Source organism: Mesoplodon bidens (genome assembly GCF_964165515.1).
Source record: "Mesoplodon bidens genome assembly, chromosome: 16".
NCBI classification, from domain to species: domain Eukaryota; kingdom Metazoa; phylum Chordata; class Mammalia; order Artiodactyla; family Ziphiidae; genus Mesoplodon; species Mesoplodon bidens.
In genome coordinates this window covers 61,280,559-61,301,030 of record NC_138173.1, presented here as the reverse complement: position 1 = coordinate 61,301,030, position 20,472 = coordinate 61,280,559, and positions in this window count along the sequence as shown.

Here is a 20,472-nt window from a genome sequence, read left to right as displayed (position 1 = left end):
TGTTTTCCTCTAAGAGTTTGGTAGTGTCTGGTCTTATATTTAGGTCTTTAATCCATTTTAAGCTTATTTTTGTGTATGGTGTTAGGGAGTGATCTAATCTCATACTTTTACATATACCTGTCCAGTTTTCCCAGCACCACTTATTGAAGAGGCTGTCCTTTCTCCACTGTACATTCCTGCCTCCTTTATCAAAGATAAGGTGACCATATGTGTGTGGGTTTATCTCTGGGCTTTCTATCCTGTTCCATTGATCTATCTTTCTGTTTTTGTGCCAGTACCACACTGTCTTGATTACTGTAGCTTTGTAGTATAGTCTGAAGTCAGGGAGCCTGATTCCTCCAGCTCCATTTTTCATTCTCAAGATTGCTTTGGCTATTCGGGGTCTTTTGTGTTTCCATACAAATTGTGAAATTTTTTGCTCTAGTTCTGTGAAAAATGCCAGTGGTAGTTTGATAGGGACTGCATTGAATCTGTAGATTGCTTTGGGTAGTAGAGTCATTTTCACAATATTGATTCTTCCAATCCAAGAACATGGTATATCTCTCCATCTATTTGTATCATCTTTAATTTCTTTCATCAGTGTCTTTTAATTTTCTGCATACAGGTCTTTTGTCTCCTTAGTTAGGTTTATTCCTAGATATTTTATTCTTTTTGTTGCAGTGGTAAATGGGAGTGTTTTCTTGATTTCACTTTCAGATTTTTCATCATTAGTATATAGGAATGCCAGAGATTTCTGTGCATTAACTTTGTATCCTGCTACTTTACCAAATTCATTGATTAGCTCTATTAGTTTTCTGGTAGCATCTTTAGGAGTCTCTATGTATAGTATCATGTCATCTGCAAACAGTGACAGCTTTACTTCTTCTTTTCCGATTTGGATTCCTTTTATTTCCTTTTCTTCTCTTATTGCTATGGCTAAAACTTCCAAAACTATGTTGAATAAGAGAGGTGAGAGTGGGCAACCTTGTCTTGTTCCTGATCTTAGTGGAAATGCTTTCAGTTTTTCACTATTGAGGACAATGTTGGCTGTGGGTTTGTCATATATGGCCTTTATTATGTTGAGGAAAGTACCCTCTATGCCTACTTTCTGTAGGGTTTTTATCATAAATGGGTGTTGAATTTTGTCGAAAGCTTTCTCTGCATCTATTGAGATGATCATATGGTTTTTTTCCTTCAGTTTATTAATATGGTGTATCATGTTGATTGATTTGCGTATATTGAAGAATCCTTGCATTCCTGGAATAAACCCCACTTGATCACGGTGTATGATCCTTTTAATGTGCTGTTGGATTCTGTTTGCTAGTATTTTGTTGAGGATTTTTGCATCTATGTTCACCAGTGATATTGGCCTGTAGTTTTCTTTCTTTGTGACATCTTTGTCTGGTTTTGGTATCAGGGTGATAGTGGCCTTCTTGAATGAGTTTCAGAGTGTTCCTCCCTCTGCTATGTTTTGGAAGATTTTGAGAAGAATAGGTGTTAGCTCTTCTCTAAATGTTTGATAGAATTCTCCCGTGAAGCCATCCTGTCCTGGGCTTTTGTTTGTTGGAAGATTTTTAATCACAGTTTCGATTTCAGTGCTTGTGATTTGTCTGTTTATGTTTTCTATTTCTTCCTGTTTCAGTCTTGGCAGGTTGTGCATTTCTAAGAATTTGTCCATTTCTTCCACGTTGTCCATTTTATTGGCATACAGTTGCTTGTAGTAATCTCATGATCTTTTGTATTTCTGCAGTGTCAGTTGTTACTTCTCCTTTTTCATTTCTAATTCTATTGATTTGAGTCATCTCCCGTTTTTCTTGATGAGGCTGGCTAATGGTTTATCAATTTTGTTTATCTTCCCAAAGAACCAGCTTTTAGTTTTATTGATCTTTCCTATCATTTCCTTCATTTCTTTTTCATTTATTTCTGATCTGATTTTTATGATTTCTTTCCTTCTGCTCACTTTGGGTTTTTTTGTTCTTCTTTCTCTAATTGCTTTAGGTGCAAGGTCAGGGTGTTTATTTGAGATGTTTCCTGTTTCTTAAGGTGGGATTGTATTGTTATAAACTTCCCTCTTAGAACTGCTTTTGCTGCATCCCATAGGTTTCGGGTTGTCGTGTCTCCATTGTCATTTGTTTCTAGGTATTTCTTGATTTCCTCTTTGATTTCTTCAGTGATCACTTCGTTATTAATTAGTGTATTGTTTAGCCTCTATGTGTTTGTATTTTTTACAGATCTTTTCCTGTAATTGATATCTAGTCTCATAGCGTTGTGGTCGGAAGAGATACTTAATACAATTTCAATTTTCTTAAATTTACCAAGGCTTGATTTGTGACCCAAGATATGATCTATCCTGGAGAATGTTCCATGAGCACTTGAGAAAATTGTGTATTCTGTTGTTTTTGGATGGAATGTCCTATAAATATCAATTAAGTCCATCTTGTTTAATGTATCATTTAAAGCTTGTGTTTCCTTATTTATTTTCATTTTGGATGATCTGTCCATTGGTGAAAGTGGAGTGTTAAAGTCCCCTACTATGATTGTGTTACTGTCAATTTCTCCTTTTATGGCTGTTAGTATTTGCCTTATGTATTGAGGTGCTCCTATGTTGGGTGCATAAATATTTACAATTGTTATGTCTTCTTCTTGGATCGATCCCTTGATCATTATGTAGTGTCCTTCTTTGTCCGTTTTAATAGTCTTTATTTTAAAGTCTATTTTGTCTGATATGAGAATTGCTACTCCAGCTTTTTTTTGGTTTCCATTTGCATGGAATATCTTTGTCCATTCCCTTACTTTCAGTCTGTATGTGTCTCTAGGTATGAAGTGGGTCTCTTGTAGAGAGCATATATATGGGTCTTGTTTTTGTATCCATTCAGCCAATCTGTGTCTTTTGGTGGGAGCATTTAGTCCATTTACATTTAAGGTAATTATCGATATGTATGTTCCTATTCCCATTTTCTTAATTGTTTTGGGTTCGTTATTGTAGGTCTTTCCCTTCTGTTGTGTTTCTTGCCTAGAGAAGTTCCTTTAGCATTTGTTGTAAAGCTGGTTTGGTGGTGCTGAACTCTCTCAGCTTTTGCTTGTCTGTAAAGGTTTTAATTTCTCCATCAAATCTGAATGAGATCCTTGCTGGGTAGAGTAATCTTGGTTGCAGGTTTTTCTCCTTCATCACTTTAAATATGTCCTGCCAGTCCCTTCTGGCTTGCAGAGTTTCTGCTGAAAGATCAGCTGTTAACCTTATGGGGATTCCCTTGTGTGTTATTTGCTGTTTTGGATTTATTGTATATGGGACTCTCTATGCCTCCTGGACTTGATTAACTATTTCCTTTCCCATATTAGGGAAGTTTTCAACTAAAATCTCTTCAAATATTTTCTCAGTCCCTTTCTTTTTCTCTTCTTCTTCTGGAACCCCTATAATTCGAATGTTGGTGTGTTTACTGTTGTCCCAGAGGTCTCTGAGACTGTCCTCAGTTCTCTTCATTCTTTTTTCTTTATTCTGCTCTGCAGTAGTAATTTCCACTATTTTATCTTCCACGTCACTTACCCTTCTTCTGCCTCAGTTATTCTGCTATTGATCCCATCTAGAGTATTTTTAATTTCGTTTATTGTGTTATTCATCGTTGCTTGTTTCATCTTTAGTTCTTCTAGGTCCTTGTTAACTGTTTCTTGCATTTTGTCTATTCTATTTCCAAGATTTTGGATCATCTTTACTATCATTATTCTGAATTCTTTTTCAGGTAGACTGCCTATTTCCTCTTCATTTGTTAGGTCTGGTGGGTTTTTATTTTGCTCCTTCACCTGCTGTGTGTTTTTCTGTCTTCTCATTTTGTTTATCTTACTGTGTTTGGGGTCTCCTTTTTGCAGGCTGCAGATTTATATTTCTTGTTGTTTTTGGTGTCTGTCCCCAGTGGCTAAGGTTGGTTCAGTGGGTTGTGTAGGCTTCCTGGTGGAGGGGACTAGTGCCTGTGTTCTGGTGGATGAGGCTGGATCTTGTCTTTCTGGTGGGCAAGTCCACATCTGGTGGTGTGTTTTGGGGTGTCTGTGGACTTATTATGATTTCAGTCAGCCTTTCTGCTAATGGGTGGGGTTGTGTTCCTGTCTTGCTAGTTGTTTGGCATAGGGTGTCCAGCACTGTAGCTTGCTGGTCTTTGAGTGAAGCTGGGTGTTGGTGTTGAGATGGAGATCTCTGGGAGGTTTTCGCCATTTGATATTATGTGGAGCTGGGAGATCTCTTGTGGACCAGTGTCCTGAAGTTGGCTCTCCCACCTCAGAGGCACAGCACTGATTCCTGGGTGCAGCACCAAGAGCCTTTCATCCACACGGCTCCTCAATTTGGGATGATTCATTGTCTATTCGTGTATTCCACAGATGCAGGGTACATCAAGTTGATTGTGGAGCTTCAATCCGCTGCTTCTGAGGCTGTTGCGAGAGTTTTCCCTTTCTCTTGTTTGTTCTCACAGCTCCTGGGTCTCAGCTTTGGATTTGGCCCCACCTCTGCGTGTAGGTCGCCGGAGGGCGTCTGATCTTCACTCAGACAGGACGGAGTTAAAGGAGCAGCCCCCTAGGGGACTCTGGTTCACTCAGACCAGGGGGAGGGAGGGGCAAGGAGTGCAGGGTGAGCCTGCGGCGTCAGAGGCCGGCGTGACGTTGCACCAGCCTGAGGCGCGCCGTGCGTTTTCCTTGGGAAGCTGTCTCTGGATCCCGGGACCCCGGCAGTGGCGGGCTGCACAGACTTCCCGGAAGGGGGGTGTGGACAGTGACCTGTGCTCGCCCATAATCCTCTTGGCGGCGGCAGCAGCAGCCCCAGCATCCCACGCCCGTCTCTGGGGTCCACGCTTTTAGCCGCGGCTCACGCCCGTCTCTGGAGCTCCTTTAAGCAGCGCTCTTAATCCCTTCTCCTCGAGCACCAGGAAACCAAGAGGGAAGAAAAAGTCTCTTGCCTCTTCAGCAGCTCCAGACTTTTTCCCGGACTCCCTCCCGGCCACTATCCCCTTCAGGCTGAGTTCACGCCACCAGCCCCAGTCCTCTCCCTGCGCTCCGACCAAAGCCCAAGCCTTAGCTCCCAGCCCCGCCCGCCCTGGCGGGCGAGCAGACAAGCCTCTCGGGCTGGTGAGTGCTGGTCAGCGCCGATCCTCTGTGGGGGAATCTCTCCGCTTTGCCCTACCCAGGTACGTGGGGAGTTTCTTGCCTTTTGGGAGGTCTGAGGTCTTCTGCCAGCGTTAAGTAGGTGTTCTGTAGGAGTTGTTCCACGTGTAGATGTATTTCTGGTGTTTCTGTGGGGAGAAAGGTGATCTCCGCGTCTTGCTCTTCCGCCATCTTCCCCAGAAGTCCCCCTGTGTTGTTTTAACACCATACATTTACTCTATTTTAAACAAAATGAAGAATGCATATATGCGAGCGTGTGTGTGAGTGTGTGTGTGTGTGTGTGTAAATCACAAGACTTATCAAACTTTTGCATATTAATTCAGTACTTCATTTACTTAATAAACATTTTCTGAGCACTGGTCTTGGGATAACTACTGGCTAGGTGTTAAGCTTTGGGTTTTTGTCCAAAATATTGGTTATCTCTAGAAAAGGAATAAGGGAATAGAATGGATAGAGGTAGAGAGAAGCCTTCAGCTAATTCTATAAGTGTTTTTATTTCCTTGAAAGTTCTAAAGAAAATATAGCAAATTCTTAATATTTGATAAGTGGAGGGAATTAGATTGGAAAGGTATGTACGCATGGCTTCAATTGGATCTGAAATTATTATTTTATTACTTTATTAAATGAAGAAGTAGTTTGATATACTTTAACATCATCTATCCAAAATCAAAATTCAAAGGCATCTTCAGAGACTAGACTTGGTGAGCAACATAGATAGTGGTTACGGGCACAGACTACTTGGGTTCAAATTCCAACTCATACCATTTACTAGCTTTTTGACCTTGAACATGTTGCCTAAATTCTCCGTGCTTCAGTTTCCACATACGAAAAACAGGGAATAAGACAGTATCTTCATCATACAGTGTTGCAAAGATGAAATATTCCCAGCCCAGTCCAGCACTTAGAACAGCACCTAGCATATTGCAAGAATTTAATATTAGACCCTAACAAGACAGTCCTACTGGCTTCCAATATGTTGTTTTAATTTAAAGGTAAAACCTTTGCACAAACAAATACAATTCTTCACATGGTGTAGAAATGGGGAAAAAAATCTAGCATCGTCAGATATCTGAAGCTTTTAAATCACCTGTAAACACAATCACACGTTTAAAAATTCTGTTAAAATGTTAAATGTGAAAATATTTAGAGAAAATTTATTTTTACATTCTTATCTAGCTGTTAAAATATGTATATATTTAAGTTTTCTAGTAGGGAGCCTAGAAATCCAACATACTTCAAAAAAAGGACTATTAATTTTAAAATCCCACAGTGTGCCTTTGATGGTCCATGGTCTCAACGTACATTGACTTCCTGAAAGACAAAACAAGTATGGCAATATTGTATCATTCCTTTATGGCTCAGACAAAGACTCAAACAATCTTTGGAAAGACCTTAGAGATAACAAACTTCCCACATAGTTTGGGGATCCCATCTTCAGTATCCTTAATAAATTGTCATCAAGCTTCTGTAAATAAAGTGGGAAAGTTCAGTATTTGACAAGACAGCCCATGTACTTTCTGAGCCTCTCTAATCATTTAAAAATTTTCCTTCTGAATTCTTTAGGAGGAAACTTTTTGGTGCTTTCACCTATTCCAATTATGAACTAGTTTCTGGAGCCTTTATTATCATGACCATCCTCCTCTTTGGTCGGAGATTACACTCGGGTGGCCCATGGCAGGAGCATTAATTCCATACTATTTTAAATAATTTGAATTAATTGCCATCATTTAAACATCAGCAAATTTTAGAAGTCTCTTATAAGATAAGACAGTTTACCTGCCTGCTTCTGTGGCTTCAAAATGTTGTGGGATGCTCTGCCCTATTCAGGTTTTAGCATGAATTTTCTTTCCAGCTTTGTTGTGTTTTGTTGTTTTGGCAGTGCTATGCAGCTTGCGGGAGCTTAGTTCCCTGACCAGGGATCAAACCCGTGCCCCCTGTAGTGGAAGTGCAGAGATCTAACCACTGGGCCACCAGGAATTCCCTTAGCATGCATTTTCTAGTTGAACACAATCCCTAGGTGGCAACACTGGTTCCCATAGTCAACCGTTGATTTAAACTCTTTTTGAGTGTTTACCTCACCCTGTAAAATGTGGAACCCAGGATAAAACAAAAATAAAACACTCAAGATAAGCTCAGACCACTTTATGGCAAAATTTCCTCCCATTTTCTATATATGATAATCAGACAAATATTTTATGACATTTGGAAGTTAAAATTAACTTGAATCCATACTCTGGTTAAATTACAAAAGCAGCATGTACATTCTTATTACACAAATTTCAAACAATATCAAACATAGATAAAGTATAAAATAGAACTTATCCAAGCCTTCCATAATTCTGTCCTCCAAACCTAATTATTTTCAAATGTCTGTTGGAATATGCTTTATAATCCATTTAGGCACCTCTAAAGACATGGAAATAAATCTAATAAGCAATTTTATTTCCCCCTTTAAAAATTACCTTGCTCTAATATAGAGATTCTATGATGTACCAAGCTTTGAAATGTGGAAGAGCAAATTATCTGAAACCATAGGGGTAGTATGACTTTCCTATGGTCCAGAAGAGAACTACAGAGAAGGTAAAATATTTCAGAGGGGTGGTCTCACGGACGTGTCACTTCCTAATCTGTGGAACTGCTTCTTTTTTTTCTAATACCCACTCTGTGACTTTCCACACTTCTTTAGGGAAAACTAACATCTATGTGAAGGGGTGGTTGTTAGCCCAGGGGCTATCTTGCCAGCCCCTCCCTCTCTCCAACCAAGACTAGGTTGATTCTTTCTACAGTAATGCCTCAGTGGCTCCAATAGGGAATCAGTGGTGGTCTTTGGCACTCTGAATTGAGGGTGTATATAGGTATCTTAATCTCAAATTGCCTTTGAGATCATACCAGCATAGTGAGAGGCACATAAGTCTTTACCATTCCAGGTGATTAGTGGATAATTTTGATACACACACACACACACACACACCCTCCAAAGTATCACAGTTTTTATTTTAAAAGGTAGGACAACCTAATATCATAAGACCAAAGGAGCTATATTCCTCATTGTCCCATAATTCTACAAAGCTGTCCTAACAACAAAGTTAGTTCTTCACAATAAAAGGAATAAACAGAGTAGTATTAGAGTCACTGCCTTCCTTTCAAATTTGGCCCCCTCCCCAGGACCTACAATATCTAAATCATGGACAAATTACTAAGCCTTAAAGTTTTGATTACGTTCTTATCTAGGAATTTCCTCAAGTATGGTATGTGTACTTTTTTCTTGAAAGTTGTCCATACAAATAGACACACAGCTACACACCCACACTACCATATTTACACACTTTCTATATATCTTGACCATCTTATTTTGGGGAAGTTGATATGTTTTCCTGCTAAGTGTAGATTTTTAAAAAATAATTGCTCTTTGTTATGAAAAGATGAACACTGAAGCCTATGGAGTTATTTTTTAATCAAAACTTTCTCATTTTTGATCATTAGTTATCCCTTTTAACCAACTTGAGGGCACTAGCAATCTTTATAAGGAGGACTTATCTATCTTCATCTTCATTATTTATTTAAAATATTAAATGAGATTGGTTGTTTGAGAGAAGCCTGTTAGACCTCACCCCAAGGTGACACTTATCCTATAATAAAAATTCATTGATCACAAGTTTTAAACCAACTGTGACTTTAACTGTACTGTCATCTATCACACATTTCTCAGCCTTGTCTGCCAAGAAATCATGTAAATCTTTGCCAAATTCCTTGGTGAAATCCAGATATACTGCTTATGAAATTCATCGTATCTATCCATTTGTTAACTTTCGCGTGAAAGAAAACGGCGTGAATTTGGCCTGACTAAAGGTACTTGTGTTAGCTTATCATGATCATTATTCCTCCTAGAAGAGCACGCAAATCATCTGCATTATTGTTCATTCTAGACTTTTTCCCCTGAGATACACAAAGTCTGTCATTTCTAGAATCTATACCTATTCTGGTCTTTAAGATTTCTTAAGACTTTGGGACTACACTAGTATTATATTTTTGGTATCACATCAATATATTATGTCCATACTCCAAAATATACTAGACCTTGAACTCATTCCAAAGAGCTGGATTCTCAAACTCTGTCACCCTGATATATACAGAGCTTTAATTTCATCTATTCATATATGTTCTGTTTGTTCCAGTTTGTTGATCATTCTCCTCGATAAAGAACACAGAGTGTATCAGTTAAGATGTTCTTGGTTGGAAGTAACAGAAATTCCAACTCAAACTGCCTGAAATAATCAAAGTAAATATAACTTTCATAGGTAAATCAGGCTTCACCATTTGTTAATTTGTGATTCAACAATATTCTTCTGGCTGCTTGTTCTTTATATCTTTCCATTCCACTGTTTGTAGCATCAACATGGTAATAAGCCTGGTTCTGCTCATACTCACAAAATGGCTGCCAGCAACAGCCTGAGTTCCATGTTTTTCTATATCGATATTACACTGCAGAGAGAGACAGAGACAGAAGGAGGTGAACAAGAGAGAAATTCTTCTAAGGATGGAATGCTAGACCTTCCCTCTAGAATAATTGGGTGCTCGAATGTCACAATCCTATTCATATATCAAAGAAATGCAATTGGAGTAAACCAATTTGGATCCACCAAGGAAAACCTCCTCTTTTGTGAGTGAACTAATAATAAGACTACCCCAAAAGGCTACTGACTTTCTCAAGGTCTTTGCATCTAGTTCATAACAGATGTGTGATTAGAACACAGGTTTCTGCTATCCTTGGTCACGATTAATCCCAGGAATAACTGATTCCATTCTTCCTTAATGGAAGAGATTTCAATCTTCTTGTCCACTGTACACCAAACCTTTCTTTGTAAAATTCCCACCCTTTTAATAGCCTCTTCCTTTAATACAGTGAGTGAGGGGTTCCAGAATTGTGCACCACTCTGATGAGTCTCCAATAGCGAGATCACATTTAATCTCCACATTTCATGAGGCTGTGGAAATACAAGAAACTTGGGGTTCAGTTGAATCTTATTTCTACCACTTACTTTAGCAAGTAAAGCAACCTCAGAGAAGTTATTTTTCTCATTTACAAATTAAAAAATAATATTACTTATCTGAAGTGCTGTTGTAATAAGAGTCAGATGAGATTAAAATAATGGACTTTGTGCATAATAGGCAGTCAGTAAGTGGCAGCAATTTAGTGGTAGTTTTCATTGTTGCTGTTACTATTATCTACAAATTATCAGGGGTATTTTAACCAATATTTCTGAAGCAGTTGAATTATTGCCCTGCCTTTTCTACCTTTGTTGATAAAGTTTCTTGTGCCTAGCATGCTCTTTCCTATTATATGTACTATACAACCTACCTTATCCGTTAGGGAACCATCTTTCTAACATTGTTTTCTTTAAACATAATTTCATGATTTAAGGGTGCTGTACAAGGGCCTTACTCAGTTTTAATTCTCTATAACACTTTTCATCTTTTCATGTTTAATCATGCCATTCCTCACAAGAAACCTTATTAAGCAGGTATAATATGCCATTAAAGTGAGTTTGGAGGCATGGGAAAATTAATTTGGTTTGAAGCTAATATGAAGCAATGGGAGCAGTGGGAGAAATTTTTATCTTGACAACAATGTAGAGATGTCATTTTTTTTTTCCAAATCTCTTCGTTGAAAGATTTTACCAAAAAATGTATGGAGAAAAAAATTAAAGGAAGCCATAGGTTAAGTATGCTCTTATATAAATTAAAACATTCCCTCTCCCATACTACAAAAAAGTATCTGTTATTATCCAACTAAGATTCTGGGTCATATAAACACTTGGCTTGAAATCAAGGTTTAGAGACAAACAAAAGATGTTTTTGAGCAATGCAGCAAAAATCAACAGAACTTGATGGTAGATTCCAGGATGTGAGAGCTATGGAATCCAGAAGGTAAAGGTCCTTTCTTAGCAGAAGACCCAAGCAAAGATAACACAGTGAGAGTCCTCCAAAAAGCTCTGCTGTGGCTGTGAGTGGATCTCACCTACACCTCATCATCACTCCAAGGAGCACAGGGTTTCTTTCTAGGACCAACCCAGATGGACAAAAAAATCTAGTAAAACATTCTCTTCTCACTACAAAGAGGTCACTTTGTATTCCACAAAGTGACATAGGAAAGTTGGCTCATGAGAAGTTTGATGGTACAATCCCAGGTACTGAGAAGTGATGTTTCTTACAAAGTTGATTTACTTCCAAGTGTCCCATACAACACCAAAGTAGAGTGAACTGTGAAAAAGTGGACTTGACTGGGAAGAGTTGTCCAATGACAACTTAAACTAAGCCAGTATTTAAGTATGGCCCAAGGCCAAATTCTGATATATACCCCCCAACCCTACTACTAGAATCCTCCCTTTTCTTAGAAACATAATGTCCTTATTTTGTCCAAGAAGCCTCACCTAGACATGCCTACTTCATGTTTCATATATTTTCTACCCACTTTCTCCTAAGAAAATCAGACTTTTCTATGTGTTTTTCCTTCATGACACTTAGAGGTATCCTGTTAAATAATCATACAGATCAATAACTTAGGAAAAAATGTAATTGTTCACAATGATTCATTGAATACATTAATAAACAAATAGGTTATGCATTGTATAAGGAATATTATGCCTCCATGACTCTTGGCTATACTTTTGTTAGAGTTATTTATATCTCAGCTTTATCCAGAAAGTAGCTGAAGATGCTTCCTATAGTTCTCACAGGACTGTCATATAGTATAGCTGTTACTTACTGATCTGTCAGTTGCTGAGATGTATAACAGATTATAATCCTTAGGTGTTTCAGCACTAAGGAGAGTCCTTGGAAGGAATATTTAGGCCAGAAGTCCTCTTGAATCCCCTTTTATTCCTCACATAAATAACGCTACAGAAGTTCTCTGCTCTACCTAAAAGTAACAGTAGCAAAACCCTACAATTTTCTGAACACTTTCAGTGCTGGACACTTACATTATTTTATTTTAAGAATCTCTGGGGCTTCCCTGGTGGCGCAGTGGTTGAGAGTCTGCCTGACAATGCAGGGGACACAGGTTCATGCCCCAGTCCGGGAAGATCCCACATGCCGTGGAGCGGCTGGGCCCGTGAGCCATGGCCGCTGAGCCTGCGCGTCTGGAGCCTGTGCTCCTCAACAGGAGAGGCCACAACAGTGAGAGGCCCACGTACTGCAAAAAAAAAAAAAAAAAAAAAAAGCATATGGGTTCTTTGAAAGTCTGTAAAAGAGTCATTTTCATTCCTATCCTATGCAGTTAATGACTACCCCTTGCTTCTCTCCATAGAAAAACGGAGACACTCTGAAGAAAGTAAATGTGGAGTCTCTTGACATGAAGAAATAAAGATCAGAAAAGGGTGAGAGGTAAAGTTTCAGATGGAAAACAAAAGGATGAAGTCAAAGGACAGGGCCTAAAAGACAGGACCTCAGGTTCCCTTCCTTTACCCTACTGTAGGAGATTGATGTCTTTCTCTGAAGATCCTAAACTGCCTTATAAGAAAAGGCCTATTAACTCTGAAATTTGGGAAAGGTCCTTTAAATAATTCCAGCTGTCTACTTGATTGCCTACTAATTACTAAACTCTGCCTACTCATTGAGTTTCTGCTTTTTAAAGGCTCAAAAAAAAAAGTGTCTGCTTTTAAAGGGTTTAAAGATCACAAAATTTTGGAGAAAAGTTTTTAACATGAAATACAGAGCAGAGTAAAAAAAAAAATAGAAAGAACTCAGAACTATTTTTAAGTGATAGCTCTCATCTCAACAACATAAAAAAAGGTACTATATCAATGAAACAAGAAAAAGACACTAGGAGTAAACAATAACTCTGATAATAATTAGTTCCTGCAGAAAAAATAAAATAGACTTTTTTTTCAAAATCAGTAAAAGAATTGAAAGAAATAACTGAGAAAAAATTGCCAAAAAATAGAACAAAAAAGTAGAGCTAGACAATAGGAGAGAAAAAAATGAGTATATTAGATCTATAAAGTACCAGAGTGCAGCTAGTAAGTCAAAGAAATAAAATTCCTCGATGGTAGTGTAGAGAAAATTAACCAATAAATAACAAAATAAAATATAACTGAAGTCCATGAGTCTTCAAGGTGAAAGAGCTCACAAAATACAAAACACTGTAAAATTTTAATCAGGACAGACCAGGGCAACTCATTGGAAAATTTCAAAAACCCAGGATAGAGAAGAAAATTCAAAAGCTTCCAGAGAGGAAATAAATAAGACCGTGTCACATACAAAGGGTCTGGAATCTACATAAAAAGAATCTTGTATAAGAACAATATCATATGAATGATAACAAAAGCTGAAAGGTTATGGACCAATGTTTTCAAAATTCTGACTGAAAATAAATGTCCACCTAGAATTCTATACCCATTCAAACTACCAACTAAGAGTAAGGATAGAATAAAGACATTTTCAGAAGAGTGAAATGTCAACAATATTACCTCCTTAAACTATTTCTCAATAATCTACTCAAAGAAATGCCTCAACATATTAAGCAAGTAAATCAAGATAAAGTTATGAGGACCTAGAAACAGGCAAACTAAAACAGATCATATGTAAAAGCAATCCCTAGGATACTGGTGAAGGAAAGTCCCAGAACAGCAGTGTGACAGGCATAGACAAAACCAGCTCCATATTAGAACAGATAAAAGAGGACTCCAGAAAACACCTCTAGGAAAAATGGAACTGGTAGATCACGTAGCTGGTTTAAGCTCTGCGAAAACTTCTATTGAGAGACATTTTACAGAGCGTATTTTGGGTGTTGGAAGATTTAGCCAAATAGTCACACAATGAGAAAATTATGCAATAATTAAATGAGGAAAGGGAGTTTGGTAAGCTGTTCAAGAAGAAAAACAATGTGATCCTAGGGACTACTAGGTTCAGCAGTGAAAAACAATTGTTTACATAGTCATAGTAGCAAAAATATGGAATACAAATTTAACCAATATTTCAAAATACATATATTGGTGAAATGTCAGAAAAGAAAGGATGAGAATTAAAATCCTCACCTATTTTCATAGGATCTGAATAGTTAATATTTAAATTTGCTGAATCAAGAGATAGCAATATATAATCGTTTGAAAAATGGAACTAAAAAGAAAATAACCTAAATACCCAGATGTAGATGATAGTCTTCAAATTGAATATTTTCATGAAATTATTTATCAATACAAGTGGAAAAAGCAAGAATAATATTTATAGTATAACACTTTTTAAAACAAAGCAAAAACAACTCTTTATGTGATATGTATGTATATGTTTCTGCATACAAAGAAGAATCTGGAAAGGTACATGCCAGATTATCAACACTGTATAACAACAGAAGGAAAAGAAGGAGCGATTTTCACTTTTGATTTTTTTTTACATCAAATTAGAACTTCAGCATGACTGTGTACTACTTTTGTCTTTAGAATTTTTATAGGACTTTGTAGAAAAAAATATGGAGAAGGGAAATGTAACAGGGCAGAACCCTGGAATAGTAGGAAGGAAAGATCAGTCTTGTGCACAGAGCATAATAGATGGGTTTCTTTGTATACTGATGCATGAAAGAAGGGATTTGAAATTGTCTAGCACTTATGATGGAAGAGACTCAGAGGCAAAGACACTGATATTGTCACCTACCACATTTAAAAACTGGTACATCTTTATTGAGTTTCTGTGTCTCAGGCCCTGTGTTTGTTGCTAAGGAGAGAAAATTAAGACATGCTATCTCTTCTAGGGAATCCAAAGTCTGATTGAGAGAAGTGAACATATAAACAAATACAACTCCACATAATTCCATTCTCTTAGACTGCTTTAGAAGTTGTAATGACCATGGATATTGTTAATAGTGATAATATCCAATGTTTATTAAGCACATTCCATGAAACACACTTTTAAGTGCTTTAGTATAATTATTATATTTATCCCTATAACAATCCTGAGAGGTGAAAACTTTTGTTATCCAATTTTCTAGCCAAAGAAACTTAGGTTTATAGATATTAAATAACTCATTCAAGGTTATACCCCAGTAAATCTTGGGATCAAGACCTAAATTTTATCAAGTCTGACTCAGAAGCCCATACTATACTCTACCTCCACTGTTTCACTGTTACCAAAACATTTTTAAGTACACTGGATTTCTTTGATTAAGTCTGTGGCAAACAGGAAAAAATATTATTAGGTTCATTTTGTAAGTGAAAAACAAAATAAATCATGAGCTTTAGGACTGAATAAGTCACTCAAGCAAGGACCCTAGATGGGATTATAAAACCTGGTCCCCTGCCCCCTCTTTTTCTCCCTATTGCCCTAATCTACTCCCTCACAGTCCAGGGATCATGAGTAGCAAGCACAGTTCCTTCTTCCCCCATTTATTGAAGAGAAGACTCAACATTTTATGCCCTTTTCTGAGCAAAAAATAGAAATTTGATTCCAAATCCAAGGTTTTCCAACCTGGTTGATATCCTCTGCAAAATTGTCTCAGTGACTTCAATAGATGTAGATTTGATGGCTTCTGTAGAACCCTGGAAGGGGTCATTTCAAAAGAAAGGATTAACTTAGGATGTGCTAAGCACATGGCCTGTGTTTTCTGACCCAGCACAGGGGAAAACGGACAGCTTGAAGCATGTCACCGGGGCAAAAAGAACAACATAAATAATGTCACCCATAATGTAATACGGTTCAGGGAAAGAAATGGGGTCAAGTCATTAAAGAGAAGAAGATGAGATCATTATGCTTTAACAAACTGTGGCCAGAGGAAGACAGTAATGAAAAGTGGACTGGGATACTGAAAGCCAGTCTATGAAGACCAGGGTAAAAACAGAGCTTTCTAATCGAAACCATACTCTCAACTCCGGAAATGAAGGCTGGGCTCTCAAGCAGTAACGCAAGAAGGGTGAATGAGATTATAGAGATAGGAAGTGGTCTGGGGAAGTTGTAAATACAGTGAGGGGCAGAGGACGGCACGTGGCCTAAAGAAGCACCCTGTAGTTGGGGAAATAGGAGACAGCTTTAAAACGAAGCTGAACGAAGGCAAAATTGCATCTGGAGAGTTAACACTAGAGATCCACAAATTCCAAAGTCTAAGCCTATTGGAGAAAAATCAACCTGGGAAGGAAATGTCAGATGACAAGGGGGAGAAGAAGAAGAGGTTAATAATAATAAAAAAATCTTCCAAGTGAAAAAAATAATTCAGTTTGCTCTGACGGTGTTGAACCAAAGGGTGTAGAAATCCACACCTGCTGAGGGAGATGGTTTTCCAGTGCACGTGTGAAACTCAAAACTCTCTTGTTGTTCTGCCTGGAGAATTCGGTATTCCCTTGTATTGACCTACAGTCATGAAACCTGTCCCAGGACCTTGGGCTGAGGACCTGAGAGGACTCAGGTTTCCCCAGAAGCCTTTACAATTTTCAAAGAACCTACTGTACTTCAAATGTCTCCCCCCAACCTTCCCTTCCACACCCTCACCAACTCCAGCACCAGCTCTGTAGTGAAAGGCACCTCTTTCTTGATGTGGAGAAATATGAGGAGGTTTGGTTAAAATGCTTCAGGCAGCTAAGACCTCTTTTCTAGTGAGCTGATTGATTTGATGAGACAGGCATGGGCAGAAGTCATAAGGAAAGATGATATCACTGGTCAAACCACTGCAAGACCAGTGGATATGCAATTCTTAAAGATGGAAAATCATTTCAAAATAAAATATGTACTAGTCACAGCTATGCTCCCCAAAGAGAAGTTGTTGTATTTTTTTAAATTTGCTTTTCCTACTAGCTTAACACAGAGCCAAAATGACTATTTTAGGTTTGGAGCCTTACCTTTGTCTAACCAGTCTATGGCATAATAACTATGCAGATAAAACTGTTTCTTTTAAAGGGAAAGTTGTGATGGGAGGGAATCATTTGAGTTGTTAAAGAATCTCTACTGGTTGGTCATTTTTAAAAATTTTTTATTGGAATATAGTTGATTTACATGTCATGTTAATTTCAGGTATACAGCAAAGTGAATCTGTTATACATATACATATATCCACCCTTTTATAGATTCTTTTTTCATGTTGGTTATTACAGAGTATTGAGTAGAGTTCCTTGTGCTATACAGTAGGTCCTTATTAGTTATTGATTTTACATATAGTAGTGTGTATATGTCAATCCCAATCTTCCGATCTATCCCTCCCTCGCTTAGCCCCTGGTAACCATAAGTTTATTTTCTACATCTGTAACTTGATTTCTGTTTTTCTACTGGTCATTTTTGAGACTTTAACAAACTCCTGCTTTTTCACTCATTCCCTCATTCCTCCATCAGTTATTAATGGAATTAATAAGCTAGGTAATGTGCTAAGTGCTGTGGATTTGACAGAAAGCAAGACAGACACAGACCATGTCAACTTACATTGCAGAAGAGAAGACATTCACAAATTGTGTAGTTGCTGTAAGTGCTATTAGGAAAACTTAGAGTATTCTAGGAGAGTATATAACCAGAGACATGACCTAGTGAAGAGAGGGAGGTTCAGAGATCTTCTCTATGGAAGAGACATTTTACCTGAGACCCCAAAATGAATGTGAGTTATTGGATAACCCAAGGGCCGGGAGGAGAACAAGGAAAGATTCCAGACAGGAGAAGCTCATACGGAGGCTATGGTGGGAAAGAGTAGATGCCGTATTTGTAAAACTGTAAGAAGCCAAGGGAATGCAATAAGGAAGAGGGACAGATGACAGATGATGCAGACACTTGTAAGCCTTGGTAAAGGTGTTGAGTTTTAGTTTAAGATCACTAGTAAGTAGTGATAGTTTAAGCAAGGAAGTCAAAAGTTCTCGTTCTTTTTGAAATGTATTTTCGTATGTCTCTGGTACTTGTGGTCATAATTTGGGCTATAATTTCTTATGTTGGTGTGATTTTTTAAGGTGGCCTCCTTTCTCCTTGGTTATAAGTCTCAGTTCTGGTCAAAGCCATCTGGTGTTGTACCGGAGCCAGCTGTACCATCTATCACATGCACATCTTGTCCCAAGTCTATGTTCAGTGGAAGATGGAAGCCAAAAATCAACTACAGTAGAAATATTTACACCATAGAAATTGGCATGCACAACAGAAAAGGGCTTTTTAATTCAAGAGACTCAATTTACCATTCCCTAACTCTAAACTCTAATCTTCTTTTAAAAATAAAAGCAGTGAATAAACTAAGCTGTAGGAGATGTAACTACCAATGGAATTTCAGTCAACTCAATTAACTCAGTCTTTTCATCTGCAAAATGCATACCTGAAGTCTTTGTTCTGCACATCTGTAGATGAGATGAGAAAGATCATGAATCATGGGTTGGAAATACATGAGAATAGCACATCATCTCTCCCCTGCCTTTTTAAGAAAACAGTTTACATTTAACAATTTGATTTGTGTTGGATCCATTAGAACATGGAACCACAACCTGTGAGGAAAGAGAAAAAAAAAAGAACACTTATTAATGGAGCATTCTTTAACTAGATGAGAACTCAATGTAGGAAGACCCCACCCAGTAGCTTAATTTGCTGAACTCTCAAACCTACCTAGACTCTGAAACATGTGTTAGTACTTTTGACTGCTCCGCAGCTGAAGCCCCTCACCCCAAAAGGCTTGGAAAATCATAGAACTTTATCTTTAAAATGAACTTTAATAATCTTTACTGATATCTTTTTATATACACGGTTATAGGTCATCTCAGAGTTTAAAGGCTATCTTATCTTACCTGCTATCTAAGGAACATCTACACAGTTACTACGGTGCATTTTAAGTTTTTAATCTTTAGTTGACAAACCACTCTTAAAACCTTGTATGGGAGTCCAGTACGTGAAATACATCAAGTAGAAATGCTCTGGTTGAACTTCAGTGAAGGGCAGGTTCTCCCCTTCTGCCATGTTGTGTGAATCCTGAATGTCTTCTCCATTTATATATATATAAACATTTAACACAGTATTGTGCTGAAATCACATTCTCTCTAGTGTCTGGCCTGATTTTTTAATCATAATTTTTGGGGTCTCATAGAATACAGTAGTCTGTGGTAGCTGCTGATTTTCTTTTTTAGTCTGCTTACTTTACATTCATTTTTCCCCCTATGTTCATGGCCCAGACTTGGCCCAGTTACAGCATCATATGGACCTGGCAACAGAAATTGTTCTAAAGCAAGGAGAACTGAGCTATTCTCGGCTGGTAATTCTCCTTCTCAGAGACTGATATAGGCGCTGGTGAAATTATGTGCTGATTTTCAACTAGGGCTGCTAAAATGATGATGCCAATAGCCATGTATACTACTGCATGGAAAAATCTGTCTGCAGTAGAAAAGAATGCGGTCAGAAAACAAAGAAAGCAAAGGTGAGAGAGTAGTAGCTGGTGTTTTTGAATGCTAGGTTCTACTTTAGTTTTTGTGATATCATCTTGGCATTCTTCCCAGATATGTAAACCAACAATGACCTTTTTTTTTTTTATTCTGACTAACAATGAGAATAATTATAATATCTTTTGCACTTCACAGCTTCCTTGAAGTAACTGAACTGTAGGTTCTATGTTGATAAATGTAGGTGGAGATTCTGTGCCACTTGGACTTCCTTTGACACGCATGAGTCTCATTTCTCCTCATCTGTGCTGTCCAAACCACATCTCCTCAGCCTCCATGGTATTTGAGCAAACAGACATGGTGATGACATGGCTCATTTGTCCTGGCTCCATCACAGCAACCCGGGAAAGTCTCTCTATTCAGATTCCTGCAAGTCACTATGCAATGGAGGAAAATTTTATTCAAAGGAAAGAACATATGTATCATATATTACTTATTCTCCAACAGGCAAACTAAAGCAGCTTCAGAACCCTACACTTCTATCAGTCAGGTTACATGTACATGAAAAGCAGTGGGGGAGAGAACTAACATTACGTGTGCAGCAAACACCTTCTGTGAATTATAGTGAGTGGTTTATGTGAGTTACCCTGTCATAGACCTAAATGAGGATAGCTAAACATAAATGAAAATAAGATGAATTCCAATATCAAATTCAGATAAGCATGGAGAAGAATATAAAAATGCCCATATTCTCAAGCACCAAAAATGGAAAAAATAATTTTTTCATATTTTAATGCATTCCTAACGTGCATATGTTTGTACACAGGCACATAAAACACATTTGTGTCAAAAGTGGAACAAAATGTGCATGTTAATTACAACTTACTTTTTAAGGTAATACATTGCAAGCATCTTTCAATTGTTAAGACATATGTTATATCACTTCTTAAGCAAGTCAAGTATCTGTTCCTGTGACCATAACAGACAGTTTCCTCCTCTTATATGCTGATGTGCCTAATTTATCACTCAGAGGTATCTTCTT